The sequence below is a fragment of the Marmota monax genome, unplaced genomic scaffold, assembly GCF_021218885.2.
Source record: "Marmota monax isolate L192 unplaced genomic scaffold, Marmota_monax_Labrador192_F-V1.1 WCK01_AAM20220418_F8-fsc00010, whole genome shotgun sequence".
Classification (NCBI taxonomy): Eukaryota; Metazoa; Chordata; class Mammalia; order Rodentia; family Sciuridae; genus Marmota; species Marmota monax.
In genome coordinates, this window is record NW_026692321.1 from 5,297,983 (window position 1) to 5,317,577 (window position 19,595).

A 19,595-nucleotide genomic window follows, 5' to 3' on the forward strand; every position below is an offset into this window, starting at 1 on the left:
CTGAGCAAGAGAAGGTGCTGGTGCAGGGCTGGCTGCATTCACTGGTGCCATTGCTCACCCGCACATGGGGACTGTCACCTGTGGGCTGGCCCTCAGCAAGTCTGCCCCATGATGCCTGGACACTTAGCACAGGTGACCCCTAGCATGGCCTCTTTCAGGACACAGGAGCATGCCCAGTGACTGATTCAGGGGCACCCTGAGGTGCGCTGAACCCCTCCACTTTGAAGCACCCCAAGGCTGCGTTCATTGGTCGAGTGAACTAGCTTCTGGCTGGCCTTCGTCTTTGGCCTCAGTCTCCTCATCTGTAAGGGAAAGGGGCCCATCTTAGGTCATCACAAAGTTGGGCATGTCGTGGGACTGTGCCTTTGCTCAGGGGATCCAAGGCACACAGGACCCAGGGAAGGCCACTGGCTGAACAGGGGTGTTCCCAAGGGCCCTGGAGTGCAGAGGCAAAGCTGCCGGAACGGGGAGGGGTCTTAGGGAGTGGCCAGCGGTTGCTGTGGGCTTACTGTTTGTGCTTAGGAGGTTTGAAAGTCTGGCCTGTCCTGGGGTCAGAGGGGAAGCCAGTCTGAATCCGCCTTGGCTTCTTGAAGGTGACCAGCCTTGGAGCCAACTGGACAGGCCAGCTGTGTCCACACCTGCCCCATGTCCTTGACCTATGTTTCTCCTGAGAAGAGCTTTTCTTGCTGTCTTCACCTTGATCACGTTGAGGTTCTCGGTGTCTTCTGAGAGCAGTTCCACCTGGGTTCTGAGGCCCCGGGAAGCTCATTCAGTTCTGGTGCAGGCCAAAGGGTGTCTCCGGGTTGGGTAGCCCTGGGTGGGCGGACATTGCAGGGTACGGGTCCCCCTGCCAGCCAGGGCTCCTGCAGGCTGGTGGCTGGTCCGAGTGAGGAGCCAGTTAGGGAGAGCGCGACTTGGAGAGTTCACCTCTCCCCAGCGCTGCCGCCCTTTTCAGTGCCGCTTTCCCGGGGCCTTTGGTCTGTTCCCTCGAAGGCCTCCTCTTCCCCTGGAGGGCACCACCCAACCAGATGCAGAAGCTGGCCGCACAGAGGCTGGCCCTCAGGCAGCAGCACGTCCTTGGAGCCCAGGGCAGGGCAGGCCCCTGGATGTCTGGCTTTCCCTGCTCTGTGCTGGCTCTGGCCAGTTTGGTTCTGTGACCTTGGGAGACGTGGGACTGCAGGCCTGGCCGTGTCTCTGGGCCACTTGCACATTTCACCGCTTCTCAGAAGGCAGCTCAATCCTTGGTTCTCTGCCCTGGTGGTCTTGAATGTGAAGGGATACACACAGAGCCGCCTTGGCTTGCTTGGAAGTCTGGGCGCTGCGTCGCTCAGGGTCGGATGTACAGTGGGGAGACATCAGTCTGATCCTCTTCCTTAGCTTTATCTCTGTGTCTGGTCACTCTCCATCTGAGACTAAAGATCAGAAAAATCACATTTCCCTGGGCTCAAGCTCGGCGGGGAGGCTGTGCAGCACTTGGGCGAGTTTGGGGGGGGGTCTTGGGGGGAAACTCATCACTGGGGCCCTGTCAGTTACCAGGCACCTGCTATGTCCTGGCTGCTGTGTCCAGGGCCATGGGTACAGTGTAGGGTAGGGCTTGATGTCTCCCGGAACCCCTGGGCAGGGAGCAGTCAGTGAGCATAAGGTTAGGACACAGTGGGATAAGTGCTGTCACCATGCAGGGCACATGCAGGTCTTGGGCCCCATGCCCAGCCGTCTTCCTCCCCTCTGCTGTTAGCAGAGTCCACGCAGCCTAGACGGGCAGGTGGGAGGGTCGGGACCCCTGCCTGGGATGAGAGGTTGATGCGGAAACCGAGGCCTGGAGGAGAGGAAGTGCAGAACAGGACTCGGGTCGCAGCGGGTTCTCTGCTCATGATGCTGCGCCACTGCTCCATGAATAAGGCATGAGGGGGACAGAGGGCCTCACGGTGTCATCATTATCGTCTGACTTGATAATGGAAAAATTAAAATTTAAAGTGATCTAAAGTGATGAGTGACAGAAATGTTCCTGGGAACCGGAGATTGGGTGCTGAGCGGCTCTCGGTGTAGAGATCAGACACAGAATCCCCGGGAGGGGGCTCCTCAGGGTTTCGGAGCTCTGAGCTGGCCACAGAAGGGCCCTTTGTTTCTGGGGCTGCTGGGGCACTCAGCCTCACCCACAGCCCCGAGAGGCAGCCTCCGCTCAGCTGCCCCCAGCCTCTAGAACCAGATGGCCTCCCAGTGGGGCCCCAGGGTTAGGGTTAGGGTTAGGGTTAGGGTTAGGGATTTATGCCACCCTCATGCAGGGAGTCCAGGCCCCACACTTGGGTCCTTGCTGTTTGTCTCCAAGGGTCTTACCTATGTCCAGTTGTTGGCCTCAGGACCCTTGGGAACGTCTGCTCTAGAACCCCCCTCACCAGGGCTGCCGCGAGCTAGACCTGGGGTGCCTTCTGATCCCAGGTCTGTTTCCCCCTTGGGCTCAGGGAAACCCTGTCTGGCCAAGACCTCAGTCCCCAAGTCCCAGGAGCTCAGAGCAGCCTTAGGGGCTTGTTTTCTCAGCCACTGTCCTCTGCCCACCTGCTGGCCTCTTCCTTCCTTTAGAGTGTTCTAGATCCTCCCCGAGCCCTGACTGAGTCCTCGAGGTCAGTGGGCACAGTGCCAGAGCGCCAGGGACAACAGGCTACATAAAGCACTTATTTTAATTATAAGAGTTACGTAACGACACATCAGAAAGTTGGCAAAATGTAGGGCAGAAGAAGCTCACTGAATCCACTTCCCGATCCAGCTGTGCAGTTGGCCTGGGGGCCTCTGGGCCCTTCTGGTCTTTTTCGCTGCAGCGTGGGCATGCACCATGCAGGGCTGGGCACCGTGCGGGGCTGGGCGTTGGCACCGTGTGCTGTTGTGTCTGTGGATGGTGGCTTCTCTCCAGGAGGCAGCCAGAGCCCACCCTCGGGGACTGCGGGGGGGGGGGGGGGGGGGGGGCTGGGGGGGAGAGTGCGCAGTCCCACGGGGCAGGGTTTGCAGGAAGGGAGCGGCGTCCTGACAGCAGGACATGTGCGGGTGGAGGGGTGGCCTGATCCAGCCACGCCCTCTGAATGCCGCAGGGAGACATTCAAATACAAAACACGGCAAGAGTTAAACTGGGGGAGCAGGGTGGTGTTGGGTGGGAAGGGGGAAAGAGTGACTGAGGTGGTTCTTGGAAGGGGCCTGAGCAGGCTGTCAGGGCGGGAAGGGTTTAGAGAGGAGGGGCCCACACTCGGGCCCCTGGCTGAGGGGCAGGGCCCCGGGGCTTCCTTCCTGGTCGGGTGCCCATCGTGATCATCTCTTCTGTTCCCGTTGTTGGTTGGAGCTCCTCCTCCTCCGCCAGACTTGCAGCTCCGCCACAGGGACCGCGGGGCCTCCTCCTCCAGCCTGGTGCCGAGGGGACCCGGGAGGGGGAGAGACAGCACATGGCCATGGCGGGGACCCATGGCCCCAGCTGGCCACAGAAGGGCAGTCATTGTGGGGGTGCTGGCCTGGCTGGCCTAAGACCTCTCTTCCAGACAGCTGCGCCTGGGGGAGAAACACTAGAAAATCCTTCTAGAGAAGAGAGGTGGGGAGGGGGGAAGACGGTCCACGGATGGAGATGGGTCCTTATCTTCTCTTTAATACCTGCTTCCCCAGACTTCACAGGCGGGGTGAGTTGGCCAGGGTCCTCCCCTGCCTGGACACCCGTGGTCCCCTCGGGGGCTGGGCGCGTGGGAGGCTCAGGGGCTTTTCTCAGACTGTGTGGGTCAGAGCATCGAGGCGGGCAGAGGGCTGGGTACGACCATCACTCCTTTTAGGAAGTGCAGGGCGCAGCGGCAGGCCGAGGACACCAATTGTAACAAAGATGTCACTTGTTGGGCTGTTGGGACGAACCCAAACTTCAAAGTCGGCATTGACCTGGATGGAAGCCCCACATCCCCCCTTGGCAGCTGTGTGACCTGGGACACGTTCCACACTTCCCGGTGTCCTCACTATGGGACGGGGCAACACCACCTCAAAGAGTCTGAGGAGAAAATGAACCAGATACAACCCACACGAAGCCCCTCACACACGCAGGGGCTCTGGGGTCTGGCTGCCCTTCTTGTGTACCTGTAAAGACACGAAGGAATCAACTGGAAAACCAGCAATTAATAAAATAATTCAGGAGAGTAGTGGGAGAGACAAGTGTTCCCATTAGCCGTGACCGCTTTACCAACGTGTAATTTTAAGCATTTCATTCTTGTGCTGAAATTGTTGTTTTGGTGATTACAAAAGTCTTGTATTTGTCAAGACTCCCTCAACTGCACGCCTAGAAGGAGTGAATTTTATTGTGTGTACATTTTGCCTCAGTAAACATGACTTTCAAAAAAAAATCCCCTTCTTAATGCAAATAAAACACATGGAAATAAATAGATCTAACATCAGAGAGAAAATGCCTGACCCAGATGTAGAACAAGACGACATTTAGATATTTTGTTAATTTTTTTCCTTATTGTAAAAGTTACCACATTAATTCATCCCTTCTATGGGTATTTATTGTCTGCTGTGTGCCAGGCCTTGTTTTAGGCTCTGGGGGTACACCTGAAAATAAAAGAATAGCCCCCTGCCCTCACGGAGCTCACTTTGGAGGGGAAGGCCACTACTAGAATAGCAGACCAGAACGTGTCACCACAGGTTACGGGTTGGGTGATAAATACCAGGGGAAGCAGAGGGCAGCCCGGTGGGGACTTGAGGTGTCAGAGGAGGCACTTGCAGTTTGAGATGAGTGGGTCCTGTGGACCTCACTTAGAAGGCCATATGAGAGCCAAACATGGGGACCCCTCCCCAAGGCAGTGGCCAAGGTGGGAGGGGCCTGTGGGCTCGAGGGGCAGCGATCACCCAACTTGAGGATGAGGAATGAGCCTCCCAGCCAGGAGGACGGTCCCAGGCCCCACGGTCTGTGTCTTGAGTGCCACGCGCTGCTGTTATTCACATGCACCGTTCTCAGGCCGTTTCTCAGCACCACCTGGTAACCAGCTTAACGTAGCAAGTTACCAAGTCTGAGTCCGTTTTACTAAAATCGTCCTGAGTAGCCCATTTTGAAGGCTTTGGCCACGTCTGTTCCTGGGTGTGCCCTGTTGTTTAACACCCCCCCCCCTTCTGGAAACCACCAGGGGTGCGAGAAGCACCAGCCACAGGGCCATGCTGGGGCACCCTACGTGGGAGGATGGAAGGTGGCCAGCAAGCCTCTGCAGATGGCTCCTGGTGTGGCCAGACCCCCCCACACTCTGTGCTTCCCACAGCTGCGCGTGTGGAGGTGCTCCACATGAAAGGCGTCTGGACGGCGTTGGACAGTGTACCTAGCCCAGCGTTGGCTTCCAACCTTGTGACGCCCAGCACAGTGAGCAGGTCAGCTCTGGCTTCTGAGTGTGCTGTTCAACCACTGGTGTGCTCCTCTGTCCTCTGTTGGGGGGACCCCTCTCCCCCGGAGGACCACCTCCATCCCTCCTCTCCTGGAAGCCTCCTCCTCCTTCCCTGGGTCCGGCTGTGTTGCTGCCACCCACCTGACCTGCTTGTCGCACTTCTAGTGTTTCCCTGGCAGAGCATCAGCTTGGGGACAATCCAGGGCCTGGCCGATTCCCTGTGACCCCTCCCCAACCAGCCTGCCTCTCTCCTCTCCCATCCCCAGGTCTTGGCCCAGTACCCCCAGGGCCAAGCACTGGGTTACGTGAAGGATATAAAAGGGGTCATTGGGGTGTTCCAGTCTGAGGATCTGTCAGCCCGGGTGAAAAATAAACTCAGGAACATGTGCAAACGTCTCAGCTTGCTGCCAAAGGTGGCCAAGGGAGGGCACAGGAGCATGGTGAGGAAGGGTGGCCCAGAGATGCTGGGCCAGGGGCCCTCAGCTCCTAGCCGAATGCCTTACTTCTGCAGGGTGGTAATTGCCAGGCATGTGACCTTGTGACAGCCCAGGTGTTGGAAGGCAGGATGACACCTGCAGCCACCTCGCCCAAGGCCAAGAGGAGGAAGCCTTCCCTTCCTACCTTCCGCGAGGCTGCAATGAGGAGAGGTGTGGGACTTCTGTGCATGAACAGTCAACGTTTTCAAGGCCTGTGGGGCAGAGAGACTTGGTTGCAGCCTTAGTTTCTCTTCCTATGTCCCCAAAGGAGGGTGCTCGTCTTAGCCTGACGGGCTGCCTGAGTGGAACACCACAGACTGGACCCTGGAACAGCAGGCATTTCTTTCTCATAGTTCTGGAGGCTGAAAGTCCAAGGTCGGGCTTCAGCATGGTCGGGTTCTGGTGAGGGCACTCTCTGGTTTGTCGATGACTTTCTTCCGGCCACACGGAAGGGAGAGATTCCTACTGGCCTCCTTGTCTTAGGATACTGGTTCCGTCAAGGGGGCTCTACCCCCATAACCTCATCTAAAGCCCCCCTCCCAATACCACTGTGTTAGGGTTTAGGGCTTCATCATATAAACTTGGGAAGGGGACACAGCCACTCAGTCTGGGCTAGGCCAGGGCAGGGGGAGGTTGCTGTCCCCTGAGTACCTGTGGTGGTTAGAGATGGTTAAATACTCCTCATCACAGAAAATATGGAAAATACAGAAAACACCAAATACAATCTGTAATCCTGCCACCCAGATAATCACAGTGGATGTCTGTTCTTTCTTGTTGACAATATCCATGTAAGCAAAGTGGAGAGAGGCCTGTTGTAATTGGTGGCATGTTACGAATTCAGTTCAGGTCCTGATTTCACTTAGTGCCATATCATTCTAGTTTCTATGTCATTAAAAATTATTTGTTAACTTGTCACAGAAATGATTGGACTTGGCAAGTCACAGAAGGTTTTGGACTGGGTCATGATCCAGCTCACCCTTTGCATTCCATGAAACGCCACCCCTTACGCCCCCTGCACCTTCCCCATAGACATCAGGGCAGAGTGGGGAGTTGGGACTCTATCCCATCCTGTCCTCCCTGCGAGGCCACCCTGCCTCCCTCAGCCAGCAGTGTCACGGAGTCTGCAGCAGGCAGGTCCACAACTGTGGTCCCCGTGTTTGATTCTGAAGATGAAATTGGAAGTTCAGCCCAGGCCTCCCTCTTTCATAGTAAAATGTCCGTCACAGCTTCTTGTGGAGATGACCTTCGTACTTCCCCTCTCTACCTCCCTTGTTACGGGTTGGCATCAGGTGACCCAAGCATGGCTTAGGGAGGTTGCTTGGAAGGGAAGGTGTTTGCCATGCACTGCCCACGGTGCCAGGGAGTGGGTTATAAGGGCCACCAAACTCATGGTACAGAGCTGGCTCCCTCCCTTGAGCCATGGACCAAGCACTTCCAATCATGACCAAGTCCAAAACCAGGGAGGAGCTGAGCAGTGGTGCAGTTAGATGGCTCCCCAGATACCCAGTGGCCCTCCAGAGGAGGGAGGATGTAGGAGGAGTAGGATGACCATTACCACTGGACATCTCTCCATCGGTGCCACGTGGCTCTGCCTTGACCACGTCAGCAGTTTCACTTGCCACTTAGTAAGATGTGACCTGGGTGCCAGGGGCTGAGGATGCAGCACTGAAGAGCTGTCGAGACCCCAGAAGCTCTGGGGCTTGGGAAGACGAGCCATGGGCTGAAGGCAGGCTCTGCTCTCGGCGTCGGCCTGGACTTGTTCACTCACATGGGCTTGACAGAAAGTCTGACCTGGGCGGCTCGTGTGCACACTTCTCCCCAGCTCACCCACATGGGCCTGCCACGGCCCTCAGCTGGACCCAGCAGTGAGCTGACCATGGGTGTTCTGGACCCAGCTTCCCCGAGGGAGGTGGACTCCCTGACCCGAGTCCACCCCGAGGTCCAGAAAGAAATGATAATGAGCTCAGCAGAGCTCTGTGCGCTGTAACTGCACAGGTGCCCGCAGGCCTGAAGGGGCCGTGGTCGGAGGTCAGGCAGCTGTCAGTATCGTGCCCTTTGCTGGGTAACTGCAGTCTTAACCCCAGCTCTCCCTCAGCTGATCTGGAAACACCAGCCCCCCGCTCTCAGGTGGTCAGAGGGGCTGTGGGCGGGGGCCAGGAGGAAGCCACGTGTGTGTCCCATGGGCTCACCTGGCCTGTGCGATCCAGAGAAAACCTACCCAGGACTGGCTGGGGCTGGAGAGCCAGGGGTGGAGTGAGTGGCCCTCGCTGTCACTCTTCGCAGCCAGCCCAGCGCTCCCAGAAACAGCCTGTGGGCACCAGGCCAAAGGCCTTCAGGCCATGGAGCTGGGGTACTGCCCACGGCTGTCCATTGACCTCCTGGGTGTTGGCAAAGTGCCCTCCTCCCAGGGCGAGCCGCCACCTGTCAAGTGGAGGAGCTGTTTAGAAAGTCTCTGGCGGGGCTCCCTAAACCCTACTCCTCCCTGTCCCCCACCATTTCTCTCTGCATGCCTATTATTCACCCTTCAGCTCTTTGTTTAAATGTCACCTCTTCCAGGAAGTCCTGATCCCGGGGTGAGCTAGCCCCCTGCATGGGCTCCCCTCGTATCCTGTGGCACGTGCTACCTAGCCCCACAATCTCCACAGGGAGGTGCTCGGGGTCTGGAATTACTCTTGTTCACTGTTGTGTCCCTAGAATTGGGTGGTTCAGGGTGCGTAGTAGGAGCTCCATCGAATATGTCTTGAATGCATAGAGGAAGGCTGGCACGAGACTGAGCTCCAGCCCAGACACAAGCCACCACCCTGGTGGAAGTCCAAATGTGGGAGCACTGTGTGTGCTGGCCTGGGTGCCCTGGGTGCCGTCCTCATGGGAGCCAGTGAGCAGAACAGGGCCCTCCGTGCCCCAGCTGCATGAGTCCAACCACGCAACACCTGGAAAAGGCACAGCTGTGACTGGTGGTGCCAGGGGTTTGGGGAGGGTGCATGAACAGGGGCAGTGCAGCGGGCCTTGGGCCCTGAGATGACTCTGTGAGCTGCTGTGCTGTGGAACGTGTTGTTGGACATTTGACCAAACCCATACAATATTCAACACGGAGAGTAAGCCCTAAGGTGCAGGTGGCCTTCAGTGACCATGTGATGGTGTGGTCTCTTCAGTTGTCACATGCCTCTCTGGTGCTGAGTGTTGATGGTTGGGGAGGGTGGCAGATGGGAACTCTGCACTTTCTGTTCAGTTTTGCTATGAACCTAAACTGCTCTAAAAAATAAAAAATTGTTTAATTAGAAAAATGAAATAGTCATATGCAAAATGGTGTGCTGAGGGCCAGGCCTCCTAGCATGCCGTCTAGAGTAGAGACCGGGGTCAAACTGCTCTGTGTGGTTCTGGAGGAGAAGCCACACACAGTGCCCCTCCCTGTGTCCGCGAGGGCTGGGCGTAGACCCTGTGTGCCTAGCTTCACAGCAAACCAGCCACGGGGGCTGCACATCTTCCTCTTTCTGCCAGGCCACACCACGGGGCCCTTAGCATTTTTCCTGAATACACAAAGCCCAGTCTCCAGGAGCCATTTCCCATTTAGCAGAAGTCTAGGGAGCGGCGGGCTTTCCTGTGCAAGGCTTTGGGGAGCAACGGTCCGTGCAAGGGCGCTGCACCCCGTAGGAGTTTCGCTCCTTCCTTGGGGAATGAGCTTGTACCCTGCCGTCGTCTGGATCTTGAACATCCTCCAGAGGTCGTGTGCTGAAGGCACTGTTGAGAGGAGGTGGAACCTTTGGAGTGGGGCCTAGGGGAAGGAAGTTATGCCTCTGAGGACATGCTCTTGGAGGGGATTTGGGGACCCTGGCCTCTTCTTCTCTTTGCTTCCTGGGAACACAAGGGGAACAGACCTGTCCTGCCACATGTTTCTGCCATGATGCACTGTTCTCCCACAGGGCCAAGTGACCGTGGACCGAACCCATGAGCCAAAGCAAACCTTCTTGCTTACAAGTTGTTTACCTCTGGTGTTCCATCACAGTGTGGAAAGCTAACACACGCCCCTGGCCACTAAAGTCCGCAAATGGTTTAAGGGGCAGCCAGCTGTGGGCTCTGTGGGCCTCTCAGCCTCGGCACGCTGGTGCGTTGGCCTGTGTCATCCTCTGTGGCAGCTGTGGTGACTGGCCTGTGTCCTGTAGCATGGTTCACAGCACCCTTGCCCTCTCCCCGCTAGATGCTGGTGGACACCCCCACACCAGTTGTCATGACGGAAATGTCTCCAGACAATACCAAAGGTCTCCCCGGGGGGAAAATCATTCCTGTTGAGAGCCGCTAAAGTTTGTGTGTGTTTTCTACGTGTGTGCATTCCTGTGTGCGTGTGCATGTGCACGTGTGTGCCCACATACTGCCAGGTTTCTGTACGTGGTGGCTCTGGCTTACCCTAAGGCCAGAACCTATCCTGAAGTTTGCTGCACTCTTTAAACTACGTTCCTGTCACTCACAGAGCTCTGCTGTCTATCAGGGCCGGGGGGTGGGTGGGGAGGACTAGAAGGTCCCTTCTCCAGGCTCCTCAGATGAGCCACTTCGCTGGGCAGGAGGCTGGTCACTGCAAGTGTGCCCTGCCAAAGAACCCCTGTGGAAGCATGGGGACAAAGGGACAACCACATGGGACCAGGGTTGTGGGGAGAAGGGCCTAAGCTCCCAGCCCTGGGCGAAGTGAAGTACCTGAGTTCCCTCAGGGGGTCCTCGCACTCAACCACTTCAGTCCACGAACTCCCGTGTTGGCTTCCTGGGCGCCAGGCAAGTCCCGTCCCCTCCAGCACTGGCTCCCTGTGGGCTACAGATGCTAACCAGCAAGTCCAGAAAAGCTATGGAGTGACATCGTGGTGGAGAACATGGAGGGGAGCTGGGCTGGGCCCCCTGGGCCTCCCTGGGCAGGGAGAGTGGTCACCTGGGGACTTGGGGGAAAATGAGCTGAGCAGACAGGAATCCAGGACGGGGAAACAGAGGTGACGGGAGGCCCCGAGATGAGTGGACGTCGCTTTGCAAATGTTCTCTTTTCATCTTCCCTACGCCATTGGAGCCCCTGGTCAGGAGAAGCCCTGGGGCTGGCTAGCAGTGCCAGGCGGGCCAGCAGGGCTGCGTCCCTGGAGACTTCCAGCTGGTGGCCCCAGCTCAGCATCTGGGAGACCAGCTCTGCTGGGGGTGCTGGGCTGGTCTCCCAGATGTGGGTGGAAGCGAGGAGCCAGTTCCCTGGCCAGCTGCCTGCATGCGCGATGGCGGAATCTGGTGTCTGCTCGCGGAGCCGTGTCACTAATAGGATTGTCGGTGCCTTTCAGGCGTGTGGGGTGCGGCGGCTGTTGTGGGAGCCCAGAGGCTGCTCATTTGTGGGGGATGAATAATTTATTTCTGTTTTCACCTGGCTTCGTCCTTCATGGCAGACGCTGTGCTGAGCTCCTGCTGTTCTGCAGCTCCTGATTAAGTGGCTTCGGCAGATGACTTGGCTTAACGCCCCACCGTCCAGGGTGCCCTCCAGGCTGCTGGTTTGCAGGCTGTGTTTCGGGGGGCCTGAGTTTCTCGGCTGTGGGTGTTTTCCTTCCTTTGTGGGGAACTGTTCTTTCCTCCCACTTCACGTTTCAGGAAGCATGGCCCCAAGGCACCAGCGGCCCCGGGCAGGAGGGAGCCGGATATTAGAACATGGATACCAATAATATAGCAGAGGCCTGTCTCACAGGACACCCTTGTTTCTGAATTCTGTGTGTGACATGCTGAAAGCAACTTGTGGTGCTTGAAAATCTGGTTATCTCCGTTCCAGCCTGACACCCTCTTGGGCTGCTCACCCCCCTCCTCAGTGGTTCCCCTGACATGGGCCCTGCCATCTTTCTCGCCCAGGCCACCAAGCCGGTCCTCCTCCAAGTCCACCACGGCTCCCTATTGCAGAAGGCAATCTGAACACCGTACTGAAAGCCCTGGTTGGATGGCGTTGTCCCTCCTCCCCAGCCTGTCTCACATGGCTGCTTGATCTGAGCTGCCCACCCATTGATTCATTCATTTAACAAGCGTGGAGGGTCTTTCCAACCAGGTAGAGGGCAAGAGGCCTGGGTGCTTCTCTTCTCTGTCCTTGTGAGAGGTGAGGGACTAGGTCCCCTCAGCCTCAAAGGGAGCTTGTGCCCTGGCCTAGTCAGGTCCCTGACATTTGGACTGTTTCCAGGTCAGCGCGGTTCAGGCTGTGCAGCTGTGCCTTTGGGTGGGCTGTGCCACCTTTCTGTTGAGCACACATCAAGGAGCTGAGTCCCTGGTCTTTGGGCGGGTGGGGTCCCTGTGAGTGTATATGCCCAACGGTTTTCAAAGTGGCCCTACATAGTAGGTTCTGTTTAGCATGTGACAAGAGCTCACCTGCGCTGGCGGCGCAGTGGGAACAGGAGCTACAAGGACGCATCGCACACTCTCTGGAACGTGGACCCTTGGTGGGTTAGTGCCCGGCCGGAGGCCTGGTGCAGGATGCTGGTCATGGCCAGGTCTGGCTCAGGGCTCAATCTCTGTTGCACCGGCCATCTTTCCAGCTTCCCCCTTTTGTGAAGCAGGCAGCCCGGGGGGCCTCATCTGGATATCTTGATTTCACCGCATGCTCAGAGGGACCAGCCGCAGTGGCATCTGTGGGACATGACACTTTGCCTCCTCTGTAACTCAATTTCTTGAATTGAGCTATGAAAGAAAATGCCTCTACAAAGAGAGATGGTCACGCGGAAGGTCTGTGTGACAGTATTCTGTGAGCGACCGTGCTTCTTGCCTAGGGGCCATGGTAGAATTAGTCATTTTAAAACCACAGTCCCCTCAGAAATAGCCATAATCTAAAAACCATCCATCTTTGGCTTCAGACTCCATTATATATATATATATATATTTTTCTCCCTTAGGGTCTTTGCTCCCTAATTAAGTTGGATTTCAGAAGATATTAAAATTATTTGTCATCTCTAGAGCACACATCTGCAGTGTGAGCAGGCAGGAAAGGCCATTTCTGGCTTCCCGCAGGTCTCCGAGGAGGCACAGGAAGCTCAGGGTCGGGTGCAAGGTGGTGTCAGGTTCTGGAAAGAGGAAGTTTGCTAGCTGCCTTCCCCGAGGGCTGGCCAGTCAGGAAGATGGGCACCGCCGCGCTCTAGGCCTGGCCCCTAAGGAGGAACTGGCCCAGAGACAGCCCAGGACCATAATGTCGTAGAGCCACAGCCTGCAGCACCTGGGGTGGCAGCCTGGCTGTTTCTGGGACCGAGCTGGGAGTCCCTTCAATGGAGCCTCCTCCAGGTGGTGTGTATCCTGAGATCTGGGCTCTTGCACTACCCCAGAGGCCAAGCTTGCATCTGGCACCCTGCCAGACAGCTGGCCCAGCATCTTGAGTGAACCTCACCCGGCCCTGTGCTTCTCAAAGGGGGTTTTGTCTCTGCACCTGTCCCACGGGGACCCCTCCATGTGGTGGAGCGAGGGCTGCGGGCTCATTCCTTGGGGCCAGGCCAGGATGTGGTCAGCTAAGCTGGCACCTGCCCTTCCCATCTGCCAAGACCCATATGTGCCTGGGTACAGGGCTGGAAAACCCAGCTCCTGTGATTCTGCTCTTCACTCCTCCTCTGGTGGAGAGAGGTAGGACAATGACATAGATCCAGCTTTATGGAAATGTGAATCACACACCAACAATTTACCCATCTAATGTTCACGATGTAAAGTCAGCGTCGTGTCGTGACTTGATGTATTCGAAGTACTTGCAACCATCACCACAATCAATTTTGGAGTATTTTCATCACCCCCAAAAGAAACCTCACACTCTTTAACTGTGCCCCTCTTCCCCCAGCCCTAAAAACCTACCAGTTTACTTTCTGTCACTATAAGTTTCCTGTCCTGGACATTTTATATACGTGGAATCATGAATTGGCCCTTTTGTGTCTGGTTACATAACTTAGCCTGATGTATTCAAGGCTCATCTCTGTAGTAGCATTTATCAGTGTTTTTCTACTTTCTGTGGCTTAGTAATATTCCATTATATGGCTATACCAAATTTTGTTTAGCCATTTATCCACTGATGGACATTTGGGCTGTTTTCACCTTTTTTGGCTATTTATGAGTTTTTGGGTGGACGTGAGGTTTCATTTCTCTTGGGAGTACACCTATGTGGAAAATTTCTGGATTATATAATAACTGTATATTTAGCCAAGCTGTTTTCCAAATGGATGAACAATTTCTCATTCCCACCAGTAGTGTATGAGGGCTCTGGTTTTCCCAGATCCTTGCCAACACATGCATTGATCAGACTTTTCAATTCAAGGAGTTTTAGTGGGCATGAGGTGGTATTGACTGTGCTCTTGGTCAGTGTTTTCCTAGTCACTAATGGTGTTGAGCATCTTTCCATGTGCTTACTGTCCCCTTGCACATCTTTTGAGAAGTTTCTATCAAATCTTTTGCCTTTTTTAATTGGGCATTAGTCTTTCTTTATTGAGTTGTAAGAGTTACCCCGACCACGTACCGGGAATTGAACCCATGGCCTCGGGCAAGCTAGGCAGGGCACCATCGCTGAGCTACATCCCTGGCCTTATGGAAGAGCTCTTCACGTCATCCAGGTAAAAGTCCTTTATAGGTAAGTGATCTGCAAACGTTTTCTACCAGTGCCAGCCATGGTGGGCACACCTGTAATCCCAGCAGCTCAAGAGGCTGAGGCAGGAGGACTGTAAGTTTGGGGGCCAGCCTCAGCAACTTTAATGAGGCCCTAAGCAACTTAGACCCTGTCTCAAAATTTTAAAAATAAATAAAATAAAAAAGGGCTGGGGATGTGGCTAAATGGTTAAGCATCCCTAGATTCAATCCCTGGAACATACATATATATGTTCTCCCATTGTATACATTTTCTTTTCAGTAATTTGGTGGTGTCCTTTGAAGCACAGGTTTTTAATTTTGATGGAGAATTTAATCTATCTTTCTTTGGTGGTTGGACTCTGGTGTTCGGCCTAAGAGTCCTTTGTCAAACCCAAGACCATGAAGACTTACCCTGTTTTCTTTTCCACGTCCTGTAAGTTTAGCTCTTACGTTTAGATCTCTGAGGACTCATTTTGAGTTAACTTCTGTGTATGGTGTGGGGCAAGGTCTGGCTTCACTCTTGGTGACTGTTCAGTTGTCCCAGTACCATTTGTTGAAAAATATTCCTTTCCACGGGGTGGTCTTGCGACCCTTGCTGAAAATCAGTTAACCCTGGATGGGTGGGTTTACTTCTGGCCTCCCGGTTCTCTTTCATTTTCCTTTTTGCCTGTCCTTGTGCCTGTACCGCACTGTCTGGATTATTACTGCCTCATAGTAAGTTTTGAACGCAGGAGGAGCCTCCTACTAGGTTCTTCTTTTTCTGAGTTGCTTTGGCAATTATCAGTTCTTTCCAATTCCACATGACTTTTTTTTTCACTTTTTTTTTTATCAGTGCATTATAGTTGTGCATAATGATGGGATTTGTTATTACATATTTGTACATGCACACAATGTAATAATATAATTTGGCCAATATCGCTCCCCAGCACTGCCCCCCACCATGAATTTTAAAATCAACTTTTCAATTTCTGCAAAAAAGTAAAACTAGGATTATGGTGGGAATGGCATTGAATCTATAGATCAGTTTGGGAAGTATTGACAACTTAACAATATTAAGTCTTCCTATTTATAAACATAGAATGTTTTTCTATTATTTAGATCTTCCTTAATTCCTTTTAACAATGTTTTATAGTTTCCAGAGTAGGAGTTTTGCACTTATTTTGTTAAATTTATTCCCAAGTATTTAGTTGTTTTTTTTTTATGGAATCCTTTTGGAATAATTTTCTTAATTTCACTTTTTAATGCAAGGATATGGGAGTACAGTTTTTTAAAGACAATATAGGGTCTTGCTACATTGCCCAGGCTAGCCTCAAACTCCTGTGCTCAAGCCTTAGCCTTTTGAGTAGCTGGGAACACAGGTACATGTCACCATGCCCAACTCAATTGATTTTTTTTTGTATAATTATCTTATATCCAGCAACTTTGCTGAACTTGTTTATTATTCTAATTTTCTTAGTGGATTCCTGAACATTTGCTATATATAAAACCATGTCATCAGAACATGGAGATAATTCTATTTCTTCCTTTCCAGTCTGATTATCTTTTTTTTTTCTTCCTAATTGCTCTGGCTAGAAATTTGGTGCAATTTTGAATACAAGTGGCAAAAGTAAGCATCCTTGTCTAATTCTTAATCTTAGGAAGAACGTAGCCAGTATTTCAACATTAAACATGATGTTAACTATACCCGTTGTCAGATTGAGGAAGTTCCCTTCTGTGCTAGTTTTCTCAGTGTTTTTATCATGCAAGGGTGTTGGATATTGTCAACACTTTTTCTCCTTCTATTGAGATGAGTTTGTGACATTTGTTTTTTATATTTATTGGCTTAGTGTATATATTTGGATGGCAAACCAACCTTGCATTCCTGTGATAAATCCTGCTTGATCATGATGTATGATCCTTTGTACATATTGATGCCCTTGGTATGCTACTATTTTCTGAAGGACTTTTATATCTATATTCATAAAAGATTTTGGTAAGTAACTTCATCCTCTTGTGACACCTTTCTGTGGTTTTATATCCTGGTGATACCTCCTATAATGAGCTTGGTAAATGTACCCTCCTTTTCTATTTTCTGGAGGAGTTTGTGAAGAATTGGTGTTCTTTAAATGTTTATAGAGAATTCAGCAGTGAAACCCTCTGGGCCTGGGCTTTGTTTGTGGGTAGTTTTCTGATTGCTTATTCACTTGTTGCAGGTCTTGTTGGTGTCTTTATAGTTGAACTTCTCCCAGCCCCTTCATAGTTGATGTCATTGAGTTTCCTAGGTGCCAAGCATTTTGTGTGTGTGTGTGTGTGTGTGTGTATTAACTCAATCTTCACCAAAACTTGATGAGCTAGGTAGCGTATTACTGATGTGGGGAGGACAGCGGGGGAGTGAAGTACAGGTCAAGATCACACAGAAGGAACCAGGGACTGGAGCCCTGCCCCCTCTCCCTCCAGCTCTCCTGCAGCTCAGCTCTGGGCTAGCCCCTGTCAAGAGCTGGGAGTGCCCTGTGGGCGGGGCCTGGTCACAGGCTACATTGTTTCTTGGAGAACCCGAACCTAAGGAAGGGAGGAGCCTTAGGCCTACAGGAACTAGGGCTGGGGCTCTGGGTGTCAGGAAGCACCCGCAGAGGAAGTGAAGTGTGGAAAGGGCCTTGAAGGAGGCCCAGCGCAGGTCCCTGGGATGAGTTTGATGACGCTGCTCCCAGAGGCTGTGTCTTTGACACCTTCTGTCTCCCAGGGCTCAGCCAGAGGGCACCAGAAGAGAGCACCTGCTCCTGCGAGGCTGGCGCCCAGCATGCAGGAGGAGTTTGCAGCCGCACAGCCGTGCTCTGTTGTGCCGCATGAGTCACCCGGGCCTCTGCATTTCGCTCTTCTAGAAAGGAAGAGGCCTGACGATGTGTAAGACAATCACTTGACAGATATCAGGAGCAACCAGACATAACTCGACATAATTATTTCTGCATAATGACTTCTGCTCCTTGATGCCGTCTCAAGCAAGGACTGTAATCTTTATCTGTCACTGGAAAGCTGGTGGCTAGGGAGCCCCTGTGGCTCAGCGATAGAGCCAGGAGGAAATTTGCAGTTCAAGTTAATGGAGTGTTCCCAGGCAGCCTGGGAGCCCTGCCCCGAAGGCCTCTGGAAACAAGACCCTCCTGCTAGCAAGCCTGGGGTTGGAGCTGGCCCTGGCCCCCCCTCTAAGGTCCAGCCCACCTGCCTGGTCCTAGATGGGGATACTGACCATGGCAGAGGTCACGGGCACGCCCAAGGTCACTCGGCAGCAGAGGCCCATGTGGAACCAGAATTTCCCCTTGCACCTCCCACGCCAGAGCTTCCCCTGAAGCCAACGGTCCCTTCTGAGGGACAGGGAGGCTGGATAGAAAGCAACTCTGAGGATTAGAAGTGGCTGCCTGAGGTCAGCCAGCACTGAGCTTATTGTCACCCAGGGCTGTCCCTAAAAGTGGGTGACGTGGAATCTTTGTACCTGGACAGCTGAGGGAATGCAGCCCGGCGAGGCCACTTGGCATTAATGGTGTAATGCGGCAGGCAGAGTGTCCACCAAGAGCCTGGGGACTGTGTTCGCCTGTGCCAGCCTGGGAATTGGAGAGCCCCCACCCCGCCCTGGGAGTGGTGATAGCTGCGCCTCTTAGATGGAGTTTAATTCACAAGAGCAGCTGAGAGTGGGGCTTGGGGTGGGAGACTTGTGTTGAGGCATTCCCCCCTCCACTTAGTGCAGTGTGACAGGGCTGCCCCAGAGTCGCTTCCTCCTCACTGGGAAGGGTGAGGACAACCCTGCCTGTGTGGTGGGAGGTAGGCGACAAAGTGGTGACAGGCACAGCACCTGGTGCACTCTGCCTCTGCCCCACTGCTGTGTCTTCAGGGGGCTCCCAGTCCCTGGCCCACCTGGGCCTCGATTCCCCAAGTGTCAAAGCAGGGTTCAGGGAGCCCATGGCTTGAAGGCACCGTGAGCTTACACAGGACGAGGCAGGGCACCGGGGACATTCAGGGCCGGGTCACTGGCCTGGGTGACACTTGTGGTGGATACAAGTCAGTGTTTACCCTGAAAACCCACAGAATGTGCAGCACCCAGAGTGAACCCTGCTGTAGGCCACAGACTTGGGTGACAATGATGCCCCTCTGCTATAACAAATGTCCCACTCTGGTGTGAGATGTCGAGAGCCGCAGAGGCTGTGTGTGTGAGGGGACAGGGTACGTGGGGTATCTCTGCACCTTCCTCAGTTTGCCATGGACCTACAGCTGCCCTAAAAATGAAGTCTGTTAAAAATGCGTACCATGTGCACGAGATACACAGACCCAGCTGGGGCAGCGGGTCGGAACGGAGGCCGAGCGCCTGCGCCAGCTGAGGGGCGGCCAGCGTCTCCCCACTGGCTTCTGTCCGTGTGGGGCTCACAGAGCCGTGGTCCCTGTCGCAGGTGTGCAGAACCAACTGGAGGGAGAGGTGGTGGGCTGGGGGCCGGGCGCGCCTGCCTCCCGCCTGACCCTGGCTTCTCTCTTCCAGGGGCATGGTCTAGCAGCCCGGGCAAGCCCACGCATCCTGCCCCTCGAGGTTCTGACCCCTGCTCCTCTCAGCCTCCACTTGGCCTCCGGTAAGTGACTCCTGTAGCCTCACTGCCCTGGGGCTGGGTAGGGCCAAGGGTGGCAGGGGGACTCCTGCCACCTGTGGGTCCTGCCCACTTGCAGGGACTTCACCCAGCTCAGCATGAAGACCAAGAAAGACGAGCAGTGGGGGCCAGGAACAGGCCCAGGGATGAGGCCGGGAAGATCCATCTCGGGGCTGGGCCTTTCTGGGCAGATCACTTGATCCCGGTGCTTCCGTCCAGGGAGAGTTAGGGATTTGCCCGAGGGGAAAGGGGCATCTGTCTTTCAGTATTTCTTTGGTCCTCCGTTTTCCTCTCAGCCCACCACAGTCTGGAGCACCCAGGGGGCTGGTGACTTAGTGATTCCCGCCTTCCCGACCCACAGGGCACCCTGCACGGCACTCAGCTGGGGGCTAAAATGTGGACCTGAAACCTGTCACAGTTGCAGCCTCCACCGCAGAGGTGTCCAGGAGTCCCACCCAGCTCGGGCTGGCATCTCCGAGGCAGGCGCCGTCCCCAGGTGGCCGGTCCCATCAGGCCCCTGAGCCCTGGGTGGGGTTGCTTTCCTGCCAGGTACCCAT

At 54.4% G+C, this 19,595-nt stretch overlaps 1 protein-coding gene across 2 annotated transcripts in view; it reads left to right on the top strand.

Annotated features, from left to right (window-relative positions):
* Positions 1 to 19,595, top strand: part of Hpcal1 (hippocalcin like 1) — an 89,204-nt gene that overhangs the window by 50,522 nt on the left and 19,087 nt on the right. Inside the window, exon 2 of one of the 2 annotated variants that reach the window (XM_046441252.2) lies at positions 18,936 to 19,023. The exons of the other annotated variant lie outside the window; for it this stretch is intronic. The gene's annotated coding sequence lies outside the window, so the exon portion shown is untranslated. The remainder of the gene's footprint in view (positions 1 to 18,935; positions 19,024 to 19,595) is intronic. 2 annotated transcript variants of the gene reach the window in all.